The sequence below is a fragment of the Euprymna scolopes genome, chromosome 42 (assembly GCF_053919585.1).
Source record: "Euprymna scolopes isolate OS-2025 chromosome 42, ASM5391958v1, whole genome shotgun sequence".
Lineage (NCBI taxonomy): Eukaryota > Metazoa > Mollusca > Cephalopoda > Sepiida > Sepiolidae > Euprymna > Euprymna scolopes.
The window spans coordinates 55516287-55543827 of NC_136523.1; positions in this window are offsets into that span (position 1 = coordinate 55516287).

The window sequence follows — 27541 nt, forward strand, 5'->3', positions numbered from 1 at the left end:
CAATTTTACCGTTTACCAAGTGCTATATCACAACTCTCACTAACCGTAAATTAATTTGAACAGTGTTTTACTTTGTTGGAATATATATATATATATATATATATATACATATATATATAAATATATATACATATATATATATATATATATATATATATATATATTTAAAAGAGTGTAGCCATCAACAATTGTGTTTTTTTTTAAGGTTTCGATCATATTTTTATTTTAAAATATTTTTATAACTCGTTTCGAGAACACTTACAGTTGGAGTCAGAATGTCTGAGCCCACGCATCACTCTGAAAAACATATTTAATATCAGCGGAGGTAGCTCTACAAACTCCCATTTTAAAGAAAAACTTTTTACGAAAACATCTGAAGAGAGCACACCCTAAGCTCGAAACGCCTTATAAAAATATTTTAAAATAAAAATATGATGAAAACCTTAAAAAAAAAACCCACAATTGTTGATGGCTACACTCTTTTATATATACATTTTTTCTCTCGTTGGAACTACACAACCATCACTTTAAATATATATATATATATATATATATATATATATATATATATATATATATATATATATATATATATATAGATATATATAGATATATATATAGATATATATATGTACATATATCAATGGTAAAAACTAAAACTTGAAGAAGGTGCCCGATACAGAGCAAAGATATATATTTTTAATGTATTACCGTCTTATCTTATATACATACATATATATATATATATATATATATATATATATATATATATATATATAAGAGCAAATAGTTAATAAAACATGTTGAAACCACTTTGAAAAAGAGTTAACCACATAATCATCTGAGAAGGAATCACTTAATAAGTGGATAGTCCTTAATCCGCGAAGATTCGAAGAAATACTTTCCGTCTCATCAGACGGTAGGTATTAGCAAAATGCGGGATCAGATTTTGCATACAAAAGTATTTGATGAGACTGCAAGTAAGTCAAAGATCTTACTTGATAAAAAAAGGTAAGCAGGGTTAATATAATGAAGAAAAAGGTGAGTTAACGTGAATGGATAGTCTGGTGAAAGGTAACATATCACATGACGGTAAAATTCTAAAATGTTAATCCAAGAAATTAATGAAATTTCCATCCCCACAAGTAAAATCCAAGGAAATCGCGTAATTGGGAGATGGTCCAAAGTAATCCAAAAGGCCAACAACCGTGGAATAATTCACAAATATGTACAAGGAAAAGGGGAACAAATTCCAATAATATTAATAAAAGAAAAATAAGATACGCGTTTATCACGGCTGCGGGACAAACTGTATTTAAGAAAACTCAGTGAAGAAAAAAAAGTTGGTTTAATCGAGCTTTTACAGCTGGTTGAGATTACTTTATAAATATTAATTCTTTAATATTTATAGTATACTTAATTTTTACCATCTTGGATCATTTTGGTAAATTTAATTGTAATTTTTATTTTATATATATATATATATATAATTATTTTCTACTATAATTATATATATATATATATAATTATTTTCTACTATAATAATTATATATATATATATAAATATATATATATTTATATATATATGTATTTGTATATATAATACAAAATAATAAATAATAATCATCAAGCGATGATTTTTATCTGGTAATAAACGCGAAATCGTCTGATTAGTGCTATTTATTAATTACTAGCAATCGGTGCCCGGCGTTGCCCAGGTGTTTTGAGGTTAATGCTGAGAAAAAAAAAACGGTCAATTTTTTAAAACTTTGACCCCTATTATGACCTCTTAACATTTATTGTTTAGGGATCAAGTAAAGTTAATAAGTTAGATCCATGTCCAAGGAATCTATATCTAAAATATCAAGTGTTTACTGTTTAGACCCAGAATTGTAGGAGGAGTTTGGTAGAGTTCTCAAAGGTCAAATCGTTGAATATTGACCACTTAATCGCCAAATTTCTGTCGAAAACCTATCACATCGATTTTCCCAAATCGCGAATTTGGCCCTTTTTTAAAGCAGTTTGGCCTTCAAAATTTCTGTTTGGCCTTTTTCTTCACCGATGAAATCTGGAGACGCAACGGGAATTTTCGGCAAAAAAATGTTGTTACTATGCACATCTATGTAATGAAATACAATTTGTGGCAAAATTTCAGGAAAAACTAATGGATGGTTATCTCGCAATAGTCCGGACAATTCGCTAAATTATCTCGTCAAAACCATAAATCTCGAATTTTTGTGCATTTTTTTTGGGGGGGGGGCTAATTTGGCATAATAGTGTCCATTTAATAGTATTTTCTTGTAAAAATAAAAAAATAAGGAAAATTACAAAAAAAAACAAACAAGAACAACAAAAGTGTGCCGTATTTTTAAAAGTTTTATTGCGTTGTTTTTATTTGCTTTTTTTATTTCATCGGTGAAGAAAATGGCCAAACAGAAATTTTGAAGGCCAAACTGCTTAAAAAAAAGGCCAAATTCGCGAAATTTGGCCTTCAAAATTTCTGTTTGGCCATTTTCTTCACCGATGAAATAAAAAAAGCAAATAAAAATAACGCATTAAAACTTTTAAAAATACGGCACACTTTTGTTGTTCTTGTTTGTTTTTTTGGTAATTTTCCTTATTTTTTTATTTTTTCAAGATAATACTATTAAATGGACACTATTATGCTAAATTAGCCCCCCCCAAAAAAAAAAATGCACAAAAAAACGAGTGAACGCGCGTATTTTTTTTTTTTAGTTTAGTTTCATAATGGCGGCCGTGGTGTCGGAGGTTCGATTGTTAGATTGTAAGTTAGTTTCGTATTTTTTTAAGTTGTAAATCGCAAGTTAGAAAAAAATTAAACCCTTCCAAGATGGACAATAAATAAGACCAAAATATTTTATGGTAAAGTTAAGAGCGTAAGAACTATACTTTTTTAGGAGATGTGATTATTGGATTAACCAATCAGAAATCGTCTGTGGCACACACATCTCTGTTTTTATAGATATATAGATCAGAGATCGGTATGCTAAACTGTATCACCTCTTCATACACACACACACTACACACACACACACACACACATATATACACACATCTATATATGTATATATATATATACATATATATATTTATATATATACATATTTATATTCAATTTGTCTTTTAATAAGCCGTAATTGGTTGCTACACAGTCATTACTATGGCCCGGTCTTCTAGTTTTTAGTAACAAGAGGCCTCTTCAGGCAACGACGCGTACGTTTTTTGGGGAATTTAGTCTGCAAATAGAGTGTGCGAGTATTCTATAAATGAGTAGTATCTATTATTATGATACATTAATATTAAGATATTTTAGCTGACAATCGTTTGCAAATAAAATAAAGAATAAGAAAATCCTTCTTATTTTTCTGTAAAATCAAGAATACACACTCGTACAACACGCACACTTACACACACACATATATATGCACCCACTTTCACACACACATCATATATATATATATATATATATATATATATACGTGTGGGGGGTGTGGGTGTGGGGGTGTGGGGGTGTGTGTAAATAATTAAAAGAATTATGTGTATGTGCGTTAGTGATCGGAATATTTTCAATTTTTTTCTGATTCCGATAAAATTATTCTAAATTTCACGATTTCAACTCAGGTGGAGAGTTTGATCGTTGATTTTTTAAAACTTTACAATATTTTATTAAAAAATTATCGTTTCTTTTAGAACATGTACACTGACAATTCCCCACAATCGTGAGATGTTTACATTATGCAAAATGAAAATATACGTAATATGAACGGTCTGTATATTACAAGAAAAAAGGTTTTTCTTAATTATTTTACTCATATGTTTTGTTAATAATTGATTTGCATTTTTTGTCGTTTATGCTATTCTAAATATTCATAAACAATTAAGAGTTCACGATTGTTATGTAAAATTAGAAAACTGTGTATGAACATATTCAAATGAGTTTTTACATAAAAATCCCTACTTAACACGAGGATGGAGACTCTGTTATTTATCCTTTGTCTTTAGTGTATGTTTACTAATTATACGGATTTCATTTTTTATTTTACATATTTGCTGTGCTGCAAAACAACATAACACATACAGATATTAAGTATTTCAAAAATGTCCTAATCAAACATTTAAACTATCACCACAAAATTAGATTTCATCTTGTTTACATGATTTTCAAGCAAAGAAAATATACAATTGTTTAAGAATTAAGATTATTAAATCAGTCCTGTAATATATATTTAACGAAAAAGAATTATATTTACTAGCCAATATTTTCTTTACAATAGCAATCACCGAATTTATTTTTCACTAACATTCGTAATTACCTCGCTAATAAATTGAAAATTAAACAAAACACGGGGAGAACATTATATTTTTGAAATTTATTGAAATTTATTTCATGAATTCCTTATTGCATTTTCTTTCGTAATATTTGGATTCATCGGACGACTGGTCTGATCTCGAGTGTGATTTTCAAAACATCGGCAAATTTTTAAAATCACTTATGTGGCTGGCTGGTGTGAAATTAAAAAAAGAAATCGTTCAGCGCGTTTTACATATTAAATAATCAGTTGTAGATTTCATGAAAGAAGGTCTAGACACCTAATGTAATCAGGTATCAATATGTTTACTCAGGGAAAAGGCAATTTAGTGTGTCTTTTGCTGTTTACCATGATTGACACAATAATAAGGTAATAGGCAAAATGATGTTTACATGATTAACTACTATTGACAAATTAAAAAGCAAACAAAAAAAACAAATTCGACTCGGACATTCAATGCCAAATATGGGATTCGGATTTATAAGTTACTTTTCCATTGCCCTTTTTCAGATAACGGTGTAAATGCTTATTAATAAAATACGAAATGCATTAAATACGTTCTCAGATATTATCGTATGGGCATTTTAATGATAGTTTGCACATGAAATTCTAGTCCCCTTTCGAAGTAATATCCTCCGGATGCACTATACTTTTCTTCCGGTCTAACTACTTCAGAAAAAAAACATGGAATTTCTCCTGTGTAAGCAGGTCAAATACCCTCTTCAAAGCCTCTTTCATCGACTCTGTGGCTTTATAACGAGAGCCTCTAAGGTTTTCCCTGAGTTTAGTGAACAACAAAAAGAGACAAAGAGCAAGGTCTCAGCTATAAAAAAGGGCGACAAACTGTTTTGATGCCCATCTTGTTAAAGTAGTTTTCGACAAGGACGGAATTGTGGACTGGAACATTATCTTGGTGGAAATGCCATTGATCTGATTTGAAGAGTGCGGGACCCTTCCGACTGAATCTTTCCGTGAACTCTCTTAAAACTTTAACATAGTATTCATTTCTGCCTTCGTGTCTCGTATGTGTATTTTTTATTCTTTTGTAAGGAAACAAATTAAAAAAAACAGTTTTGAAAAAAAAAACACATATTTCTGATGCTACAAATCTTCCGATTATTACGATTTCCGTTTCCCACTCTTAATTGTCGTATTACAAGAAAAGTTTCCCCTTTTCTTGTAAGTAAGAAAAACATTAGAAAGACAGAGATTCGAGTTTTGTAAGCAAGATTCAGAATAGATTCAGAAATGGAATGTGAAATTTCGCATTGTTCAGTTTCACATAAAATAGTTTAGATATGTTGTGGTATAAGGAATTTTGATTGTTCAATTCTTGTTTTATGAAAACTGAATTAAAATAAGGCCAGCTAGAAAGTAAAGTGCAATGCAATTTAAATATGTTGAAAAATAGGTTAGAAAAAATAAGAGTGATTATTCTTTGTCTGCAGAAATGGTTTCGAAAAGTGCCGAACCACGCATGTTCAGGCCACGTGATTCGATCACGTTTTTGGACACACGTATGACGTCACGGCAGGAATGAATTCTCAATATAGAAGCTAGAGTCGAATACGAGTGATACAGAGTTGGAGACGACCATAGGAGACAGAGTTGACATGGTCAGAGGAGGATCTTTTTAGAAGCGAAGGGTTGGAAAGTGTTAAATATGTAGAAACAACTTTGAATGCCCGGATACCATCATCATTTCGACCGGTCAAATGGAATAAAAGAAGATCTCATATTTTTGTAACTGACGGCTTCGTGTCATCATTCTACCAAATTGATGGTAATGTTAAAGCATCGTTATTAATTAATTTTGTATAAATCATCTTAAGTATTGTGTACCCCTTTCTATCGTAAGTAATGTCTCTGTCAATCATAAGTAATGACTACCTCCCCTCTTGTGCTATAAGAACTTATCACCCCCTCTCTCTCAGTCGTCTAATATATGTGATGAGAAACTACAGAATGTATAAATATCTCTTTCCCTATATGCATGCACCCGCGTAAAAAAAACAGTATACAACAGTCCTCCCAAACATTATGTACGTGTGCATGTATGTATGTTTATCCACGATGAGCGTATAATGTAACTGTTTTCATATATACATGTTTGTGCTTTGCTTACCTATGCAACGAATTGTTTTTTACACACCTGTATTTCTGATTCCACCCAAAAATATGTTATTAATGAATTATTTATTTTTCTATTTTCAAATCAGTTGAATCAATTTAAATATTTCGAGGAAAAAAGAATTAAATACGGCAGATATTTTCGCTTTCGGCAATGGACACTTGACGCCTCAAGGAAAATTATTCTTACGCCTAAACGAATCGCGAAGAGGAGGAGAAAAATAGTTCTAAAATTAATGCGAATAATAAAAAAAAACATGAAGAAGAATGGAATCGTAGTACTAAATCGAGGCAACGGCTGAAATAGCCAAAAACTATCCTCGCTTCCTGATAAGGCGCGCGCTGTTAATTGCATTTAAAGGAGGTAATCGATCAGCGATCATGAATTGATAAGCTATCAGGTATTCGGAACAGAAATTGATAATTTCTTATTTCTTGCTTTTGGCGAATGCGAAATAGCTATTCTGTTCAATGTTTTGTAACTTTTTTTTTGTTTTCATATCAAATTCGTTCACATTTCGTATATTCTGTTTATTTTGTATTCATTATCTCATTCAATTATGTTGTTATGCCTTTAAGATTAATTTAACAGTTTTCCTATTAGAAAGAAGTTCTATCATTCGTTCATCTTGTCAAATACGTGGAAAATCGAAATCATATTATGAAAAAAAATGCTTTTGTTTTCTTCGGAATCCTGTCACGCATTCTCTCGTTATGTCAAAGACTCCTTCTTAGACATATTTTCATGATTCTAACTGATCCGCTAAGCGCAATTCTTACACTATGTTCACCTGCAATATTAAAAAGGTTGTTTTTGAAATTATATTTATTGAGCCCCGTAGTTCCTACCAAATCTAGATAGATGTATTTCTCTCAATGAGTTAAAATCCTTTCATTTTATACATATATAAAAAATTGGTATTTAGTACACATCTCTTGCCCAACAGTATTTAAGTCACTATCATTAATACACTGAGTTTAACTAAGCTTATTGCTTTCAAACATTTCTCCGATATTACTATGTAAGACAAATAAACTATATAAGCTAAGATACTTTCACGCCTATGCGTACCTTAGCATCCTCCTATCAAACATGCAAACCAAAAAGAATATAGTAAATTTAATTTAATATAACTGGTTTGTCGAAAGTGACACTCGAACTAAAATTTTCACCTTCCAGCTAAAAAAATATATATATTGTACCCGCTTAGTGCAATTGGAGAAAAACTACATATCATGGGTTCTGACTTTGTACTCTGTATCCATCAAATAAGGCCACCATTCGCCTATGTATGGAGTATTGCTGTCATATTTTGGCTGGTGCATCGGCTACTATTCGTTCGCTCCTTGACAATGTTCAAAAGAGAGTCGCTAATCTGATAGGCCCTGAACTGGAATCTAAGTTTCAGCTCTGTCCCATCGACGAAACGTTGCATCCGTCTGCCTGTTCTACAAGTATTATAATGGTGAATGCTCTGACGAACTGCAAGCACTTGTGCCCCCACGACCTGAACACCCTCGACCGACCCGACATGCTGCAAAATCCTACCCCCTCACATTAGGAATCCCTAGATGTGAAATATCTTTCTACTCCAGTAGTTTCTTCCCCAGAACCGCTAGACTTTAGAATTCCATTCCAGGCCCCTGTTTCCCCAACTGTAATGACGTGCAGAAGTTCAAGTGCAACGTGAACCAACATTTTGCTGCCCAAATCCCTACATAGTACCCCAGTTGTTGTTGCCCCTTTTAGTAGCCCCCTACACCAAAGTGGCAATGTTCCTTGTATGGGGTGAAAATGCAATAAAAAAACAGAGCTCGTAGCAATCTATGTTTCTACCAGAACAATAGGTTTGTAATACTATCCTTGGCACGGCTAAAATGCAAGACGGGATTAAGTATTTTTACGATGTCTGTCTGTAAGAATCTACCAAAAATCAAGTAATTATTAAACCAATATACAATTTTCACAGATTATTAACAGAAGACGGAATTTATAACGGCGTAATTGTTTTCCATAATCAATATGCACGTATGTGTTTGTTTTTTTTTTAACCTACAAACCCCATTTTTTATTTGTGGTCACAGAAGTGCTATAAATAATCAGCCGCAATTGAAAAAATATACTGTATTGTGGGGCCGGTGAGAATTGTAGAAAATAAAAACATTTTTTCACCCATCAAATTTTAATGTTGAAAATCAGAATTTTGAATGTGTTTAATGTTCATTTCCTCTGTTTTGAAGTTTGAAATTCATTGAATATGTTATTAATAAAATATATATATATATATATATATATATATATATATATATATATATATATAATTTTAAGGTAAATAACTATTTTAATCTTTGAAATATAAATTCATAATTTTCTTTTAGGGGGTTCAGAATTGTTAATATACTATTAAATAGGAAATGCTTCAAGGAATCGAAACAAAAAAAGAAAACAATAGTTCCTCATCTATGGTTAACCATAAAGCTTACACACAGTGGTTCGCCGTTACAAACTGTTCTTATCCCCCCGCCCCTTTTCATTTTTGTTGTGACTTGCACTTGACCAAGCTATAAGTGCAAAGCCAACTGGGATCTGGGGTCCTCAACACTAAAGGCTAAGGTATGCTGTTTTTCTGTTTAAGTACTCAAGAGGTTTTTAGTGCTACAAATTCATCAGAAGGCATTCCATTAAATTACTTTTAAAACAGAAACAGAATGCAACGTTGTTAAAACCTACAAAAAATATAGCTGTGAAATGTGAAATCGGTCAGCCTTTCGAAAAAATTCACAACACTGTTACGCATTTATTTCAGAACTAGCTTGAGGTTTACTGTGCAAATTATTCAAGAAATTGAATTTTAGAGAAAATGACACTAACGATAGATGCATGGCGGATAAACAAACCACAAACATCTCGTTTACGGTCGGTAGTTCGAACATCGCACTCCTGAGATCGATTCCCGTAATTGATTTCATCAAATACTTATAAATATAGACACCTGCGGCCGATTTTACAGTACTCGCCCTGTTTGATTATTCACGAACAAGAAAACAGAGAGCTTCGCATAACATTACTTAAAAAGCCAGTACAATATTTTTACAACAGTGCACTACACAAGAAAGGGATAGTATGTGCATGCATATATATATATATATATATATATATATATATATATATATATATATATATATATACTTATTTACAAAATTAATTATAAAATACCTACATGCACTAGTGTTTCATCCTTCGGAAATTATCAGTTCAGTGTGTAAGGACGAATAAACTATATAAGCTAAGATACTTTCACGCCTATGCGTACCTTAGCATCCTCCTATCAGTCGATAGATTCGAATCCAGCAACAGAAGCCATCTTTGACTTCATTCAAGGACCTAATCGATTGGGCTATCTTTAATCGCAAGAAATATTAATGAATTTTGAGCATTTAGTTCTTAACTGCTCTTTTACGCCTTCATGGTACTCTTATCATTATATGATGATCTGTGCATATTAGTTCAGTTGATCGACTTTTTATTCCAACTGAAAGTGCTCAATGATAAGAAACGAATTTTTAAAGGGGCTGACATAATTATTTACTTTAATAATTATTAAATTAGTAATTATATTATATATATGTATGTGTGTATGTGTGTATGTGCATATATATATATATATATATATACCTATATATATACATATATATAAATATATATACACATATATATGTATACAAATATATATATATATATACATATCTATATGCATAGATAAAACATATATATATTCTTATATCTGTACACCCAGACACACGCACACATACACACATAAATATGCATATATATATATATATATATATATATATATATATATATGTATATATATATATATATATATATATATATATATATATATATTACAATAAACAAGATAATATTTGTTGTGTGTTTTATATAAATAAGCTAAAGTAAGTATGAATAATCTAATATAATAGCTTCTAGCAGGAGTAATGGGAATTATTTAATGAGGTGTGGGTTTCCAGGTAACAGGGTTTGAGAAATGTTGCTCTTACGTATTAAGCAGAATTCAATAGACTTTCATTATCACATACTTATTGATATTTTTAGTCGGTACAAATTGTTATTCATAAACCCAGAAGCTTGTTTCAGACAACAAAAAATAAATTCATGAATTTTATTTTGCCATTGTGACCTACAAGTTAATTGATGAATATGATAGAAAATTTCGCCTACCAAAATATATTCCGAATAATACCGCGACATTTTTATCAGACGCAATATCGGTTTTAGAGATAGAAAACAGCAAATCATAATTATCAGATTCCTAATTGCGTTGAGTTAAAATGTATTTGCAAGTTTGTCATTGTCATTATCACTAATTAGAATGAATTTTCAAACGTATAGTTTTTTTGGTTTTTTTCTTTGTAAATTTGGGAAATAAATGTGTAGTAAACGGGGAGTAGAGCGAGCAGTTGATAATTGTTTTGGCAGAGATTTCATACGAAGAAAAATAGCAAAGTAAAAATAGGAAAACGACGAAGAAATTGAGAATCAGAGTTGATATGAAGAAGGAAAGGCGGTGAGGATAAGCGAGGAGAAAAAGTAGAAACATCTGTGAAAAGGAATAAATAACACGAAAAATGAGGGGTGGAAGAGATTAACAGGGGCGACGGGGAGATAAAAAGAAGAAAAACACGTAGAACAATTAGCAGTAGAAAGTAAGTTCAAACAAAAAAGAAAAGAAGAATAAGAGGAAGAAAATCAGGGTTAGCATAGACAGTAACAGGAAAATATGAGACACTGCAGAAAATAACTTTAAATAAATCTATAATATAAATCTCACCTGCCTTTAAATGTACAGTCATAATTATATTTATTGGCACGGCTCAATAAAAAAAGAACTCATTTTGTCTTAGAAATCTTTAACAAAAAGGGTAAATCAAAGGAAACCACAAAGTGTAATATATATATTTTGAACTGCTCTTTCTAACTCCACAATCAAATTAAAAAATGAATAAGAAAAGAATTACAAACGATATTTTAAAATTCCCTTGTTTAAATTTATTTGCACCGTAATTCTTATGATCGACTGTATGTCCTTTAGCCTTAATTACTTGCTTTAGTCGTTTAATATAGTTTTCTACTAAGTTGTCACATTCTTCAGAAGTAAATTTAGCCCATTCCACCTGACAATAATTTTATAACAACGCGAGATTCTTAAACTTCCTCTCCATTGCGCTCAATTCTTAAATCCTCAAAAAATGTTCAATGGAATTGAGGTCCGGGCTCTGGGATGGCCAGGCCAAATCATTGATCTTTTTTGTCCTCAAGCCATTTCTTAGTAAGATTAGCCGAATACTTTGGGTCATTGTCTTGCATGAAGCACCAAGTTCTACTAAGTGATAGCTCTCTAGAAGAGTCCTTCATGATTTCATTCCGGATTTTAACATAATCCTTCTTGCCCATGATGTCTGTGAGCTAAACAAGTCGTCCTGGTCCAGTGGCAGCAAAAGATCTCCAAAACATCAAACTGCCTTCATTGTGCTTCACAAATGGCATGGTGTTCCTAGGCAAGAAGGCTTCGCCAGATTTCTTGTAAGCAGAAGAAACACTATTCTGACCGATTAACTCAAATTTCGTTTCGTCGGACCCTATAACATGTTTCCAAAAGACAGCATCTTTATCAAAATGGCGCCTAGAGATCTCTTGCCTTGCTTCAGATGCGCAGGTTTAAATAAGTGAGTCTTCCTCGGGTGACATGCTTTCAAATCAGCTCTCTTCAAAACTCTACCAACTGTGTGTCAATACTTGTTCAACCCAGAACTTCTCTATTACTCTACAATCTCCCCAGCAGTGATCCTTGGGTTTTGATTGATATGTCGAACTATTTTTCACTCTGCCCTCGCGGACAATGCCCTTTTCCTCCCTCGAGCTTCACAATTCAGAACGTGCCCATGTGATTTGAATTTCTTTATGATAGACCGAAAGGTGGATTTGGGAAGGTTTAGCTACTTAGAAATCTTATCATAGCCGTCCTTTTGGAATGATATGCTATCACATGCTTCCTGAGGTTCTCGCTGTGTTCCTTAGTCTTAAGCATAAGTTCCTTCATTTAAATTAATTAAAAACCAACCGCTCTCTAAAAATTATCTGAAAAGAAAAAAGTTTTAAAATTAACGTTTATTAAGCATAATAAGGCTATATAAACTAAACCAAACATAGTGAAACATGAAATTGGTTGTAATTATACTGGTAATAGATGAAAATAATAAGACGTGCCAATGATTTTGAACACGGTAAGTTAGAAATTTCCTTTTTCATTTCTTTACTATTCATTTTTTTGGAACTCCAATTGTTGCATCGGAAAGAGCAGTTCAAAATGCATGATGCTATATAATAACCTTCGATTCTGACCATTATTATGAGATTTAATTAACAAAATACAATTTTTATTGGACCGCCCCAATAAATATGGTCATGACTGTATGTGTTAATGCATGCATGCATGTATGTATGTATGTATATATGTATGTATGTGTGTATGTTTAAATACATGTGTGCATGGTGATATGTATGCCTTACACTTACGACAGGGGCAACAGATTTTCACATGATTGGTATCGCTTTTTAACTCAAAACTTCGAAAGAGAAATATCGAAAAATTGACCAAAAACATCAATTCCTTCACTTCCAACGGGGACTTTTTCTACGAGGTTGAGTCACTTTCTTCGCCGATATTTTCGAAAACCTTCCCCTCTTTTCTATTGACTAGCCTTAATTTAAACCTTCACCACTTTCGTCTTAGCGATGGGTGTTACGGCAAAGACGCCACGTTTATTTTCACGTTCTTTTCTCCCTAACAGTACGAGTTCGAGCCTGCCTGTCTGCCTACTACCCCTTTTTTATCATACACCTCCAAACGCTCGGGAAACGCCGGGCACCTAGGCTTGTCTATAATATAAATCTCAATCATCGGTTTGTGGGAATGTATGCATGTAAGTATGTATGCATGTATGTATGCATGCACGTATGTACGTCGGCCAAAAAATTTCAACAGACGCGATGGATCCTGGCAAGATCGACATCGTTCTGAAGCCCGACATCTCGGGGGATAAATATCTAAAAATTGACCAAAAAGTTTAATTCCTTCACGCTATTTTGGCAAGTCATCTCATCGGTTGGGTTGACTACGCTTAAATTTTACGTTCCGAACTTTTGGTCGGGGATAGAGACATCGGCAAAGACGTAGCTTTTTTTTTACCTTTTTTTCTCTTTCGGGTTATGGGGTCGAGCCTGCCTGCCCACTACCACTTTTTTTATAAACATCTCTGCAAGCTGTTGTTCTGATTCCCCCGCCGCTACCTCCACTTTTTTACACTCCCCGGATTCCTTACCACACATCCTTCACACACCCGGACATCCTTACTCCTGTTGTTTTGACCTCCCCCTGAGGTCATTACTGCACCACCTAAATACACAGGGAACGCTGGTCACCTCCGCTTCTAATACATAAAAAATCTAGAATAAATAGTAAATGTTAGAAGAAGGAATTAAATTGTTAATAAAAAAAAGGTTGAAATTGCGCTGAGGATGAAGATAAAAGAAAGGAAAAAAAATTAGAATAATTAGAAAAAGTCATTAGGTCAGGAATAATTAAAAAAAATGATGAAGAAAATGGCAATAATTAAACAAAATCAATAAGAACATACAGAGGAGTGATGAAAAATTAAAATAAAAGATTAGAACAGTAAAACGAAAATAGAGAATGATTATAGCGAGATAGTGAGACATAAATTTGAATTCTGTAAAAAAGGCTTGATTCAAATTAAGATTAAAATGTATAAGATGGAGAGAAATAATGGCGGAAACTATTGTAGGCGATGAAAAATAATCAGGAAATATATCGAGAAAGAACAATATAAATATGAAATACTACGTGGTAAAATCGTTATTTAAATTTTAATTGAAAATGTAAATATAAGCCAATCTAATGTAGATTTTAATTTAACAAAAATAGTTATTCATAAATATATATTTCGGCGTTCATATCACCTTTATCAATATAGAATATTTTCCATTCTTTCTCTAGTGCCTTGGTCTTTACAAAAAGCTTAGAATCCATTCGATGCTGCGCTAAGAGTCACAGTTAGGATGTATGTGAGGCTACGCGTGAAGTCAATTATTATGGCTTTCTTCTCCGTATTGAAAAGTAGGTTTATTAATCCTCTTCAACGTAGAATTTGATTTTTCAAAGCAGAAAAACACAATTTGTTTATGAATTTAATTTTCGAGGAAAAGAAAAAATGAAGAAAACCTGTTTCAATGTTGGCTTGGTGGATTTGGTTGTTTTTGTCTTACGGCATATCAACCGTTTTAAGGTTATTTAATGCCGAATCCAAAGATTTTGAAGAATTTTTTTTTTAATAGAATATATTTGTTTTCAAGTCTGTTTTCATTTAACCCATAGTTGGGACCCTACCAGGTACTACCACTCCGGGTCAGAGTGGACCTGAGAGCAATGGCAATTAAAGGGTTGCGCCACACTCCCCAAAGCCAGCAACTGGGGCCTCACCACTGGATATAGGGATATAGTTTAAGGTCATATCCAGGACAGTTTTTATCCTAAGAAATGCGCTATGAACGCTGATAATTAGAGTTGTAAACATATAAATGTGTGTTTATTTTTATTACAAAAAACATAACCTGCGTTAAATTGGCTTATATGACCGATGCAATCCTCTACATAAGATCAAGGTACGTCCTTATACAGAGAACCGTTGCCATCGCTTGCAAAGGGTTTGCTTGGTGCGTATCATCCTGTCCAGATTGATTTCAAAACCTTCTTTGAAACTAAGTAGGGGCTGCACATTTCCTTCACTACATCCTCTTACGCACAGACGACATATAACGAGACTATCTTTGCCCTATCCGTACTTTCACAACAAGTGCTCGCTTGAATTATAAGCTATGGTTCTCTCTTGTTGAACGTTTACAATAAAACACGCGACCATTTACAACCACTGTCTACATGATATGGGTTATGTTTTTTTTGAGAAAAATCGATGTGAAATACATTGAACTGCTCAAAAAAAGGGAGCCGTTTACTAGATATATATAATCGAGAACGTTCTACAATCCGTCCAGTCCCATGAAAATGGGGTGACAAATTAATAAAACCTAAACAGTATGATTTCCCTGAATTTAATTTTATCCCGACATAACCACGTTAACACACCACTACTCGTTAGATAGGCAACGTTACGCAATATTAGGCCTGGTTAGTGTAAGATGAGTCATAATTTTTGTATACCAGGTGGTGTACTTATTTAGATAACCGGGTATGTATGCGCCAAAAGCTGAACGTGCCTGTTTTTACAGTTCTATATTGGCATGATATAGATTGCCATGATATAGATTGGCATGATATAGTTGCCGCTGGACTTGCTCTGACATATCAGATAATTTATCAGATAAAGTCTAACAGGAAACATACGTAGCCAATATATACTATATATGATATAATACGGCATAATCAATTCGACACCCTTGATTTTTAAGATCACTGAAGTTAAGCAAAGTTGAGTCTGGTGAATACCAGATGAGTAACCAATTTGGCAATTCCAGACTCAGTATGCAAGAGGACGTCGACACTTCCCTACAATAGTTTCAAACACCTAAACTTGTCCATTCCCCCAACGGAGAGATACGTGCGACTGGGGCCGCTTGTGGAGTTCATACTCTCATAGAAATTCCTCTTTTGGAGGAAGTTAGTTAAAACCCGCGTGTACTTAGTGGCGTTTCCATATCAAATGATATCTGTACAGTGGATAGATAAACCCATTCGGGCGTGTTGAAAGCGATCCATCTAAGATAAATGAACTCTGTGGAAAAAACTGAGAACGAAATAAAATAGTTGGTGAATACTGTAGTGATCATATTACAAAAAAGAAAACTTCCCATTTATCAGAAACCAGTACAAAAGCACAATATATTTAGAATATTTATGTTAGTGCACAATCTTTTCTAACACAAGATTAAAAAAAATAAAATATAGTATTAAAAAAGTGTAATTTTTCACAAGACATAACGCGTAATCAGTAATGTTAATTAAGTACAAGTTCTTAAATTTTAATAGTGACATTAAACGAGTTCTATTAACATTCCTTCAACTAATGAAATAACGAACTAACACATCAACTTAACAAAAGGCCTTGCTAGGCACCGCCAAAAATGGCCGCAAAATCAAGTTGTTGTTGTTTTTAAAACGAAATTACATTTATTAAAATCCATTATTTCTGAGTAACTTTTGTTTTTCCAGAAAGATAAAACCCTGAATTTTATCATATAGAAAACAGAATAATGTAAAACTTTTTCTACAATTTTTAATTAAATTTTAAATGTTGAATTTTCCCAAAAAGTTAACAATTGACATTTTTTGTCTTGCACAAAAAACGTACATAAATATTAAAAAAAAAGGTTTTTGAAATAATTAATTTATTTATTTATTGTCTAACTAAGATTTAGGATGATTTTCCAAGAGAATATGCAAAAATATTATAATATAAGTACCTGAATTTCAAATAATTCCACTTATTCATATAGGTAACCAGATATTTCGCGTCGATCTAGAGTCTAGAGCGACACTGTTTACGTTTGCGTTTGATAAGAAGAAAACTATGGAAGACCAAACAGGCCAAACCAACTTATTTTCAGTGACGAAAATTTCAATGTATTATTAAGCTGAGGCTGGCCAGTACCAGATGGGTGACCATTTGTATGAGATTGGTTTTTAATGTGTATGTGTGTGTGGGCCAGGCTCCCCCAAATGGGGGGGGCAATTTAAAGCAGAATAATAAAAAAATTATTTCAGCGCGTATGGTCCACCGTAGTCGAAAGGCGGCAAACGTTTTCAAACGGGATCGAAAAAAATGATGCTATTTTTAACACAAAGGCACAATATTTATCGAATTTGTTTTTTGTATCGATTATTCAGCATGCCCTGTTTAATAATGGTCATGCATTATTCGGCTCGCTAAAAAAATTGTTAATTTATTTATCAAACATTTTAAAATGGCTTTTTTCGTATAAATATTAATTTTTTTTTGTTTTGCTTAAATTAAATTAATTATTTTACTTAACATATTCACCGAATTTCACACTTCAAAACTCAAAAGCGGGATAATTAAACACAATCGAAGTTCTGATATTCAGACGTCAAAATAAGGTATGCAAACAATTTTTTTTAATCTATAATTCTGTCCCTTATAACAACACAATATCTTGTGTTCAGTTTTAGATGATTATTTTAAGCATATTTGTTCCCACTTCAAAACAAGGGGGGGGTTTGTAAGCAAAAAAAAAAGATATATAAATATCCTTATGAAAAATAAGTACACTGTTATAAAGATCATTCTTCTCCCAAAAATCGCTGAAAATTTCGTATTGATCGGATAATTACCTGATTTTTGGTAGATTTTTAAAAAGACGGTCCGGCAAAAAGTACTGACCTGCCCCCCCCCCAGTTTTGGCGGTGCCTAGGCTTTACGCATATAAGCTGGATACTATATTACTCTAGGAATAACTAGAAATAGCTAAGAGATATCATAATATATATCTAATTACAATATAAATTTAAATACTTGCATGTACTTATGTGTCATACTTTCGGGAGTCATCAGTGCAGGGTGACACGTTTACTACGGGTCGAGTAAGTCGGACCCGGTCACGAAGCAATCTCTAACTCCACTAGCAAAGAAGTAACATCAATGCCAATCTCAACTGCGAGAAATATCGTTGAAATTTTAACATTTATTATTTTTCGAATGTCAATACATCTGGCCATCGCGATCTAATGATTATAACATCATAATCTGCTCTTCGAGCTAAGGTGAAGAATTTCTATTACAATTTTAAATCTCTTACCAGTAAGAAACCGAGCTTCTTAAAGGGGTTGACACACTTATTACAATAATAATTTTAATGCCTACAGAAAATAGTGTTTAATCGTTTCGGAAATCATCAGTGCAGATAATCGTATATATATATATATATATATATATATATATATATATATATATATATATATATACATATATATATATATATACAATTATATATACGAATAAAGAAAAGGTCTAAGCTTTTATACTTTTCGTATTCTTTTTTATTCATATATATATGTATATATATACTGATATGAAATAAAAGAGAGTCCAATAACACTGAGACGTAATTTGCTACTTAGAATTAGAGCTATGATGAATACAAAAATTCGTAGATGTAGTGGTTTGACAGCGATATTCTTCTTAAAAATATATTAAAATCTCAGGATCAGTTTGAAAAGCAAGCATCAAGGGAGGAATTTCGAAGCCCAGCAATTGAAGAAAATAGACTATTAGCATAAAAATATTTACTACATATGACGTTCTTTTAAGTGAAATAGTGAAGTTCCGCTGTAAAGTAAACATTTTCGAGGCAGTTCTTTGAACGGAAATATTTACGTTAAGGATACAAAACTACATAGAAATCGAAGGACCACATTTTATTTACCAATAGGTTAAATATAAAAATCGCGGCAATGGAACCATGGTTGGAGCTTGGTATAAACTGTTAGACCTATGCTATTATATTGCATAACACGAAATTCAATCGTATAATACGAGCGGTGTGCAATACGTAATGCACCTAACCCACTTCCCATTACATTAGAGCAACGAAACTTGGCACAGTTATTAGTATTTCTCTACATAGGAACCACTCAGAGTTATACATTTCTCCTATCCTTTGAAGCAGCTCTGACGAACGTTTTTGTAGAACACCCCAGGTTGGTCCACCAAAAAATCAGAAATCAAGGCTGCATGATCTGGGAAACGCTTTCCTTTCAAAAACAACTTCATTGCTGGGAAGAGGTGAAAGTAAGAGGGGGCACGGTCAAGATAGTAGGGAGGATGTGGGAGGATTTCATAATCACAAACCCGTGCTTCTGATCTTGCGACATGCGAGTTGTAGACCGGAGCGTTGTCTTGCAGGAGGAGGGTACCTTTGCTGATCTTACCATGCCTCTTGATTTTTATAGCTTCCGTTAATTTCCTCAAAATTGAAGCAAAATAGGCTCCTGTAAATGTGGTACCCTTTGCCAGGAAATAATCATCACTACTCCGTCCTTGTACCAGAAGACTGTGAGCATGACCTTGCAAGCGGCCGGCTGCACACATGCCTTCTTTGATTTCGTTTTATGCAATATAATAGGATAGACTTAACAGTTTCTACTAAGCTTCAACTATGGTTCCATATATATATAAATATATATATATATATATACGTATATATATGTATATATATATATATATATATATATATACCACGCACCCACATGCACATCCATACACATATATATATATATATATATATGTATGTATACATATATATATATATATATATATATATATATATACGTTTTCATTCGCTTGTACGCTGTGTATTGTTGACGCATCTGATATGTCGCACAGCTAATACACTATTTTTCTTGAGACAGAGTTACTGAAATATAATGTATGCCATAATTTTATCCAAGTTGCATGGTCTGTATGTATCCCATAATGTTAACCAAGTTGCATGCTCTGTAAAATATCCACAATATTTGATTTCTGTGTTTGCATTACACGTTCTAAAAGGAATGTTATTCCACGAACTTGCTAAGCGCTTACTTCCTGTAATAATACACCGAAAAAAGGTGACCCGAGAATCTGTGAATTAACCTATGTCTATTATATTATGCCCAGATGTTAACTACTTTATACGCGGCAAGCATATTCCTTCGAAGATTAGTAGAATATTTTAGACCTAAAATATATATCGCTTATATATAACTTGAGTTCCAATCGTATAATTAACATATACGCTATATTGTACACGTGCGCGCGTGTGTGTGTGTGTGTGTGTGTGTGCAGGTGTGTAGAGTTATTGAAATACAGTTTCCAAAACAAACCTTCCCCATTGTTTTTTTATAAAATAATATATTGAACTGAACCCTTCATGAAACGAACACATAAAAAGTAAACATTTTCGAGGCAGTTCTTTGACCATCCTCGACTACGTAGCACATGAAACAAAAGTAGGCATATATTTACTGAAAATATTTCCATACGCCATAAACAATAAATCACATACGTTTTGCATAACTTTATTTTCATTACTTTGTGACTTCACTAGAAGTTTTGCACGTCTCCTTAAATTCTACATCTTGTAAGTGAACCAATTAGAGTCTCTTTGTATGTTAAAATAAAGACCGATGCTCACTTCCGATGCCCGGTAAAACAGTTGAAAAACATGACGTCCTCCTCTTTTTACAAGAATATATCAAAATCGTTTAGCTACGCACTTTACATGGCCAGTTTTGCTTTTTATTGTGAAATGCCGCTTTGTTAAAGTGTAAACAATTCTTGACATCACCATATGAATAGTACCTATTCGTTTGAATAAATACATAGAATAATCTGCGAGATCTGCTGCAAAGAATGTGCGATGTCGCTTACGGACTTGTAAAAATATAGTAATCTTACTTTTTATCGTGAAATATTTGTTTTGTGTTGAATTCTTAAATGCGTGGCCTTCGGTTATTGAAGACGTGATTAAAAGATATGCCACGATGTCTTTGGAGACAATTCAAAGTATCCCTACGGTATCATAAACAATACAAATAAAAACGAGTGTAAATTTAATTGTTTTGTAAAAAAAAATACTTCGTTAGTTTCAAAGCATTTTCAAGTAAACACACGTTTAAACCTACCAACACACTTTTACAACTTCTAAGCACGTGATCGTAAAATAATGGTAAACATATATTGAGTGTAAATTTCTATTTTATTGCAAGAAAATGACGAAAGTTTATATTTCTCCCGTATAAAAAATATATATCTGTGGTTGTTGCAAATATAATGTCATTGCTTGACGTTAACTATATATATATATATATATATATATATATATATATATATATATATATATATATATATATATATATATGGATACGCGTATATATATAATGATATTATTTTTGCACAAACCATATATATATATATATATATATATATATATATATATATATTTTGTGTACAGAAAGTTGTTAGTTGAGACAGGTCATTGGTACCGTCGGTTTCAAGCCCGATAATAAGGCCCGTTTAAGGTATCCTTATCGAGCTCTCTTCAGCCAATATTCGTCTATCTTATAACCGGAAGTGTGAAGTATATATATATATATATATATATATATATATATGACTACAAACATTTTAAACCCCCGTCTTTGCGTAAAGCACTGTCGTAAGTGATCTTACCCGCTACATGATTGGCTGAAAAATGCAACGCTCATTCCTTGTGTATAAACAAATCGGTTAGAACACTGTAAAAGTAGTGGGCGGATTTTAGTTTAAATAGACATTTAGCGAGATTATTTACGGGCGCCGCCCCAGTGGGGGGATCGGTAGAACTGCTGAACTGCAACGTGATGGTTCTGGATTCAAACCTCGGCTTGGGAGAGGTGCTAGTCTAGCGACACTGATGAGTTGTGATATAACGAAACATGACTGTATGTCGATGACTACAAATATATATATATATATATATATATATATATGTATATATATATATATACGCTGGTATATAAACAAAGTCAAACTCAATAATACTGAGAGGAACTTTGTTATGACCAATGAAAGTTATGATGAATAATAAACTTCGTAGGTGAAGAGGTTAGCTTCTTTAAAATACATTAAAATTGCTGTATCAGTCTGAAAAAAAAAAACAAGGATCAAAGAAGGAATTCAGAAGCCCAGCAGTTTCGAGAAAAGTGAATATTAGCGTATAAAGATTTTCAACAGAGGTCCTATGCAGTGAAATTTTGGAGAATCGCTGATTGTTGGATTGAATGGGAATATTAACGTAAAGGTACAAAAGTGCATACAATTTGTAAGAGCACATTTTATTTAATTACTAGTTAAATATAAAGTAGAATAACAATTGCGGCAATAGAATGATAGTTATAGATTAGTAGTATCTGTTAGACCTATATTATTTTATTGCATATATATGTGTATATATATATATTTATATATATATATATATATATATATATATATATATATATATATATATATATATATATATATATATACAACGAGTCCCAATCACATAATTTATATATGAAGTTTATTGTAAGCGTGTGTGTACGTGCGTGTGTGTTGGCGCAGGTGCGGAGACATATTGAAATACACAATTCCCAAAATATACCTTTCCCATTGCTTTATTTTTCATAAAATACTCTATTTATCTGAATAATTCATGTGACAAGCAAATACAAACATAACAATTTTCAGAATAGTTTTTAAACATCGTCGACTGCGTAGCACACAAACAAAAATTAGAGACATATTTACCGAACATATCTCCATAAGACATACACACCAAATCACAGATTGCGTTTTACATAACTTTACTTTCATTACTTTGTGACTTCATTAGAATTTTTCCACGTTTCTTTAAATTCTACATCTACAATGTGAAACCATTAGAGCTTCTATGTATGTTGAAATAAATATCGACGCTCACTTCCGATGCCCGGTTAAACAGCTGAATAAAATGACAGTCTCGTCAGTTTACATGAATATATCATAAGCGTTTCCTTGTTAGCTACGCACTTTACATCAGCAGTCTTACTTTTTATTGTGAAATGCCGCTTTGCTAAAGTGTGAACAATGCTTGGCATCACCATAAGTATAGTATCTATTCGTTTGAATTACGACATAGAAAAATCTACGAAACCAGCTGCAAAGAATGTGCGATGTCGCTGCGGGACGAGTAAAATATCGCAAATGCTAGCATTTTTATATATATATATATATATATATATATATATATATATATATATATATATATATATATATATATACTAGCATGGGTGCCCGGCGTTGCCCGGGTGCTTGGAGATGTGTGTTAAGCAAAAAGAAAAAAAAACATTGTAGTAGGAAGGCATGCTCGAACCCTAACCGCGAAGGAGGAAAAGCACTGAAAAAAAAACGTGACGTCTGTGCTGTTTCAACCACCGCCAAACCGGAAGTTACGTAGCTTTGAATTAAGGCTACATGATCAATAAGATGGGATTACTTTCGAACATATTGGCGAAAAAAGCGGCCCCCCTCTTGGTGTGTCCTGTTGAGGGTGAAGAAATTAATGATTTTAGCCAATTTTTCGGTATTTGTCATTTGAAGTGTCGACCTTAAAAACGATACTGATCCTGTCAAAATCCGTCGTTTCTGTCGGAAGTTTTAGGCAGATATGCAAATATACATATATTAATTTATATATTGGTAGCTAAAATTTTCGATCCAAACCGATTAAAAAGCTTACCTATCTCTGAATAAACTTTATGTAAAATTTCAAATGTTGAGACCAGATGTATTCAACCATCCCAGCAAAAATAACCTTCTTAGTGAGAGGCAATATGGTTTCCATTCTGCTATATCTACAGCAGATGTGCTTACAGTTATATTTCACAGGATTAGCGAATATCTCGACAGAGGCAACTTTTCTAGGGCTATTACTCTTGACATGCCAAAGGCCTCTGATAGGGTATGGCATAAAGGTTTACTTCACACGATCTCCCGCTATGGTATAGCTGGAAATGTCTTCTCAATTATTAAATAATTTCTCTCTGATAGATTCATAAGAATAGCGGTTGATGGGCAGAAATCAGAAGCTCTCACAATTAATGCTGGAGTCCCTCAGGGCTCCATCCTGGGCCCAGCTGCCCTCCCGATCTACATTAATGATCTTCCAAATCACATCCTTACATCATTCGTAGACATCTATGCTGATGACACTACTATCTATGGTAGCACATCTAAGACCTTAAACGACTCTAATTCTCTCTCTTCCTATCTGAGCACGTGGTACAATTGGGAAAGGAGTGGCTGGTAACTTTTAATGCATCAAAAACCAAGCTTTTATATTTACATCATCAACGTTCTGATCCCCATCTTGCATCAAGTGAAATAACTGCTCTCGTCTTTGGGAGACATGTTTTGACAAGCTTCTGGGCTTGACTTTTACTCCTGATCTTAAGTGGAACACATACATTAAATCCATTGCCAAAGTCGCTGGAAATGATGGGGTCCTTCTATCGATCCAGTAGATATTTCACTGCTGATGCAATTCTCTATCTATATAAGAGTCAGGTACGTCCAAGGATAGAGTACTATTGCCACATCTGGACAGGAGCTGCTAGAAAGGACTCATCCTGCCTTGATAGAGTTCAAAAGCGACTTCGTAGACTCGTAGGGGATTCCCTTTTCTCTTCCCTGCAACCTCTTTGTCAGAGAGAGATGTTGCGAGTTTGTCTCTACTTTATCGTTGTTTTCATGGCAAGTGCTCGGCTTAGCTCCAATCTATGGTCCCCCCTCGCCAAACTTTCACGAAAAACACTCGTCTAGCAAAACTCATTATCAATAATTTCCCCCACTCGTTATCTGTACCCAAGCCTAAACGTAGATTCCATGAGAAAAGCTTATTTATTAGAAGTGCACGCCTTTTGAAATGTCTTCCGTTTTCCTGCTTTCCAGCTGGTCACAATATGGTTGTCTTAAGGTCTAACGTAAACAAGTTTTGATAAGCCTTCCATAACAGTTAACAAATTTAACAAATTTCCATTACTAACGATTACTATATTTTCCAATTGTCTATTGTGCACTCTTTAACCTTTATCCTCGAGTGGCCTTAAGGCCTGGATTAGTAGCGATGTCTATGTAAAAAAAAGAAGAAGAAAAAAGGCGTATGAAAAACGCCTATAAAGTATATTTTAATTCCGGTTAGATATTTTATACGTTAAATCTAAGTCATCTCGGATTTCTGCTGCTCTAGTCTGCTTGCAGATATACATGAAGAGTTCCTTCACGATCGTTGTTCTCGTGTGTGAAATACGTCAACTTATAAGTTAGGCTAATGTTTACCATAAACTGTTCAGTAATAAAGAAAAAACTCGTTATTTTTTTTTCAAATAGTGTATGCCATGAAACAAGTATCACTAATTGTGTTTCAATTTGCATTCGCAATAAATTATTTCCAAACTTGCATACGGCGACAAACGACTGTTCTAAGGTGAAAAATTTGGTTTCCATTAGTTTAAGCTTAGGCGTAATTTCAGGCTAGATAACGTGTTCTAACAATCACCTCGAAGTGTTAGATCAGCGTTAAAGTGATTTATAAGCCATAAAATGTATCTTGTTATATATAAAATCGACATATAAGTGTCTTTAGTAGTTAGGATCGAGATTTATGCAGTGACGTGTTATAAATATATGAAAAGAGAAAGAAAAACATCGTTCCGATTCCATTGCTAAAAAATTTAACAAGGTTTTTATGTGAAAAAAAAAGATGAAATTATATGATATGTTTACATTAATATGCACGTAAACCACTCATTCCTGACAATGTAAACATATTATACAGTAGGACTCTTTGCTTGTAGGTAGATATTTGTTCCACTAGTATTAATTTGAGAGAAGGGACCTAGCGCAAGACAGAAAAAAAGTACCAGTGCATCTACCGAGTGAGGCAATAAGGATTCAGAGGTTGTCTTGCTAGACAAAACACGCTACGAACGGGTGTCCTTTTGTACGGTGAAAATTGGGTCTTAGGTTAAGCAGACTATAAATGAAACCGTAACATAAAAAAGGGACGATCAAGAATAGAATGAAAACAACATAGTGTGTAACTGAAATACACTTTATGTGATTAAATCGTTCGAAATTGCTCACCATCGATACACCACAAGTTCAGCAAGTACGTGAACGGAATCTTCCGCGTTTATTGTAAAGCGCAAGTGCGTGTTGTGCTTTAATGTTTTAAGGTATGTGGAATGTATTTTTCTTCTGGAAATGTTACATTTGTATGTAAAAAAACAAACAAAAAAAAACAATAACACTCGTGTTATCGATGAGCCAGTGCAAGGCAAGTTACTTTTAATAAACATGCAGAAATGAAATATTATTAGATATTTGAGAAAACCAAATCGCCGGGTATTTACGTCTTCAGAATGTTCTAAATAGAAACAAAAAGTATAATGACTGCTTTTTACTTAAGGCTTAAAATAAAGACACAAAAACACCCACAAACATAACAAGAAAAAGAAATTAAAATCCGTCAAAGATGTATACTCACACACACACATACACACACACACACAAACACCCCATATATATATATATATATATATATATATATATATATATATATATATATATGTGTGTGTGTGTGTGTGTGTGTGTGTGTGACATAATGACACACCGGTTCTCGTCAAATCACGGAAGTTAAGCAACGTTGTGCCTGGCTAATACCAGATGGGCGACCACTTGGGAATTCTAGGCGCTGTATGTGCTCTCTGTTTATTTCGGCATTTTTTCAAGTTGTCCTGAACATGCACTTTACTTGCCACTGGTATTTAACAGTGTCGACTCAGGAGAGGTATGATTGGAGATTTCGCACCTCCTGCCACAAAACATTCGCGTGCACGCACCTCTTCGTGGTTATCCATAGTCTTTAAAAGCCTGGGGGCACCCCATATACGCAGATGTGGCGGGGTATGTTTGGCTCAACTCCATCACCCATATGTAATATTTGATATCGTGCGCAATTTTTTCGCTTAATTCAAATTACTTTGATAATAGTTCAAACAGAGCAGTTGCATGGATTCCCGAGAGTACTGGTCTTGTGACGTATTACGAATTACGACGAGCTTTCCAAAAGTTTCTAGCATTTCTTTTTGTGTATGTATAAAAAAATTGTCGTAGACTCTTGAAACTTTTGTATGTTATTTCTATACATTTATTAGCTGACTAAACAATATTCATGATTTCAGCTTTAAATGAACTGCACAGAAGGATTGGGAATATATCCTACTAAAGCCTATTTGTCACGCCTGGTTAACTTCAAAAATGAAACATGTACGTGATAACACATTAAAAGAAAGATCTGCAACGAAATTCTGTTTAAAATTGGAAAAATGTAATAGGAACGTAAT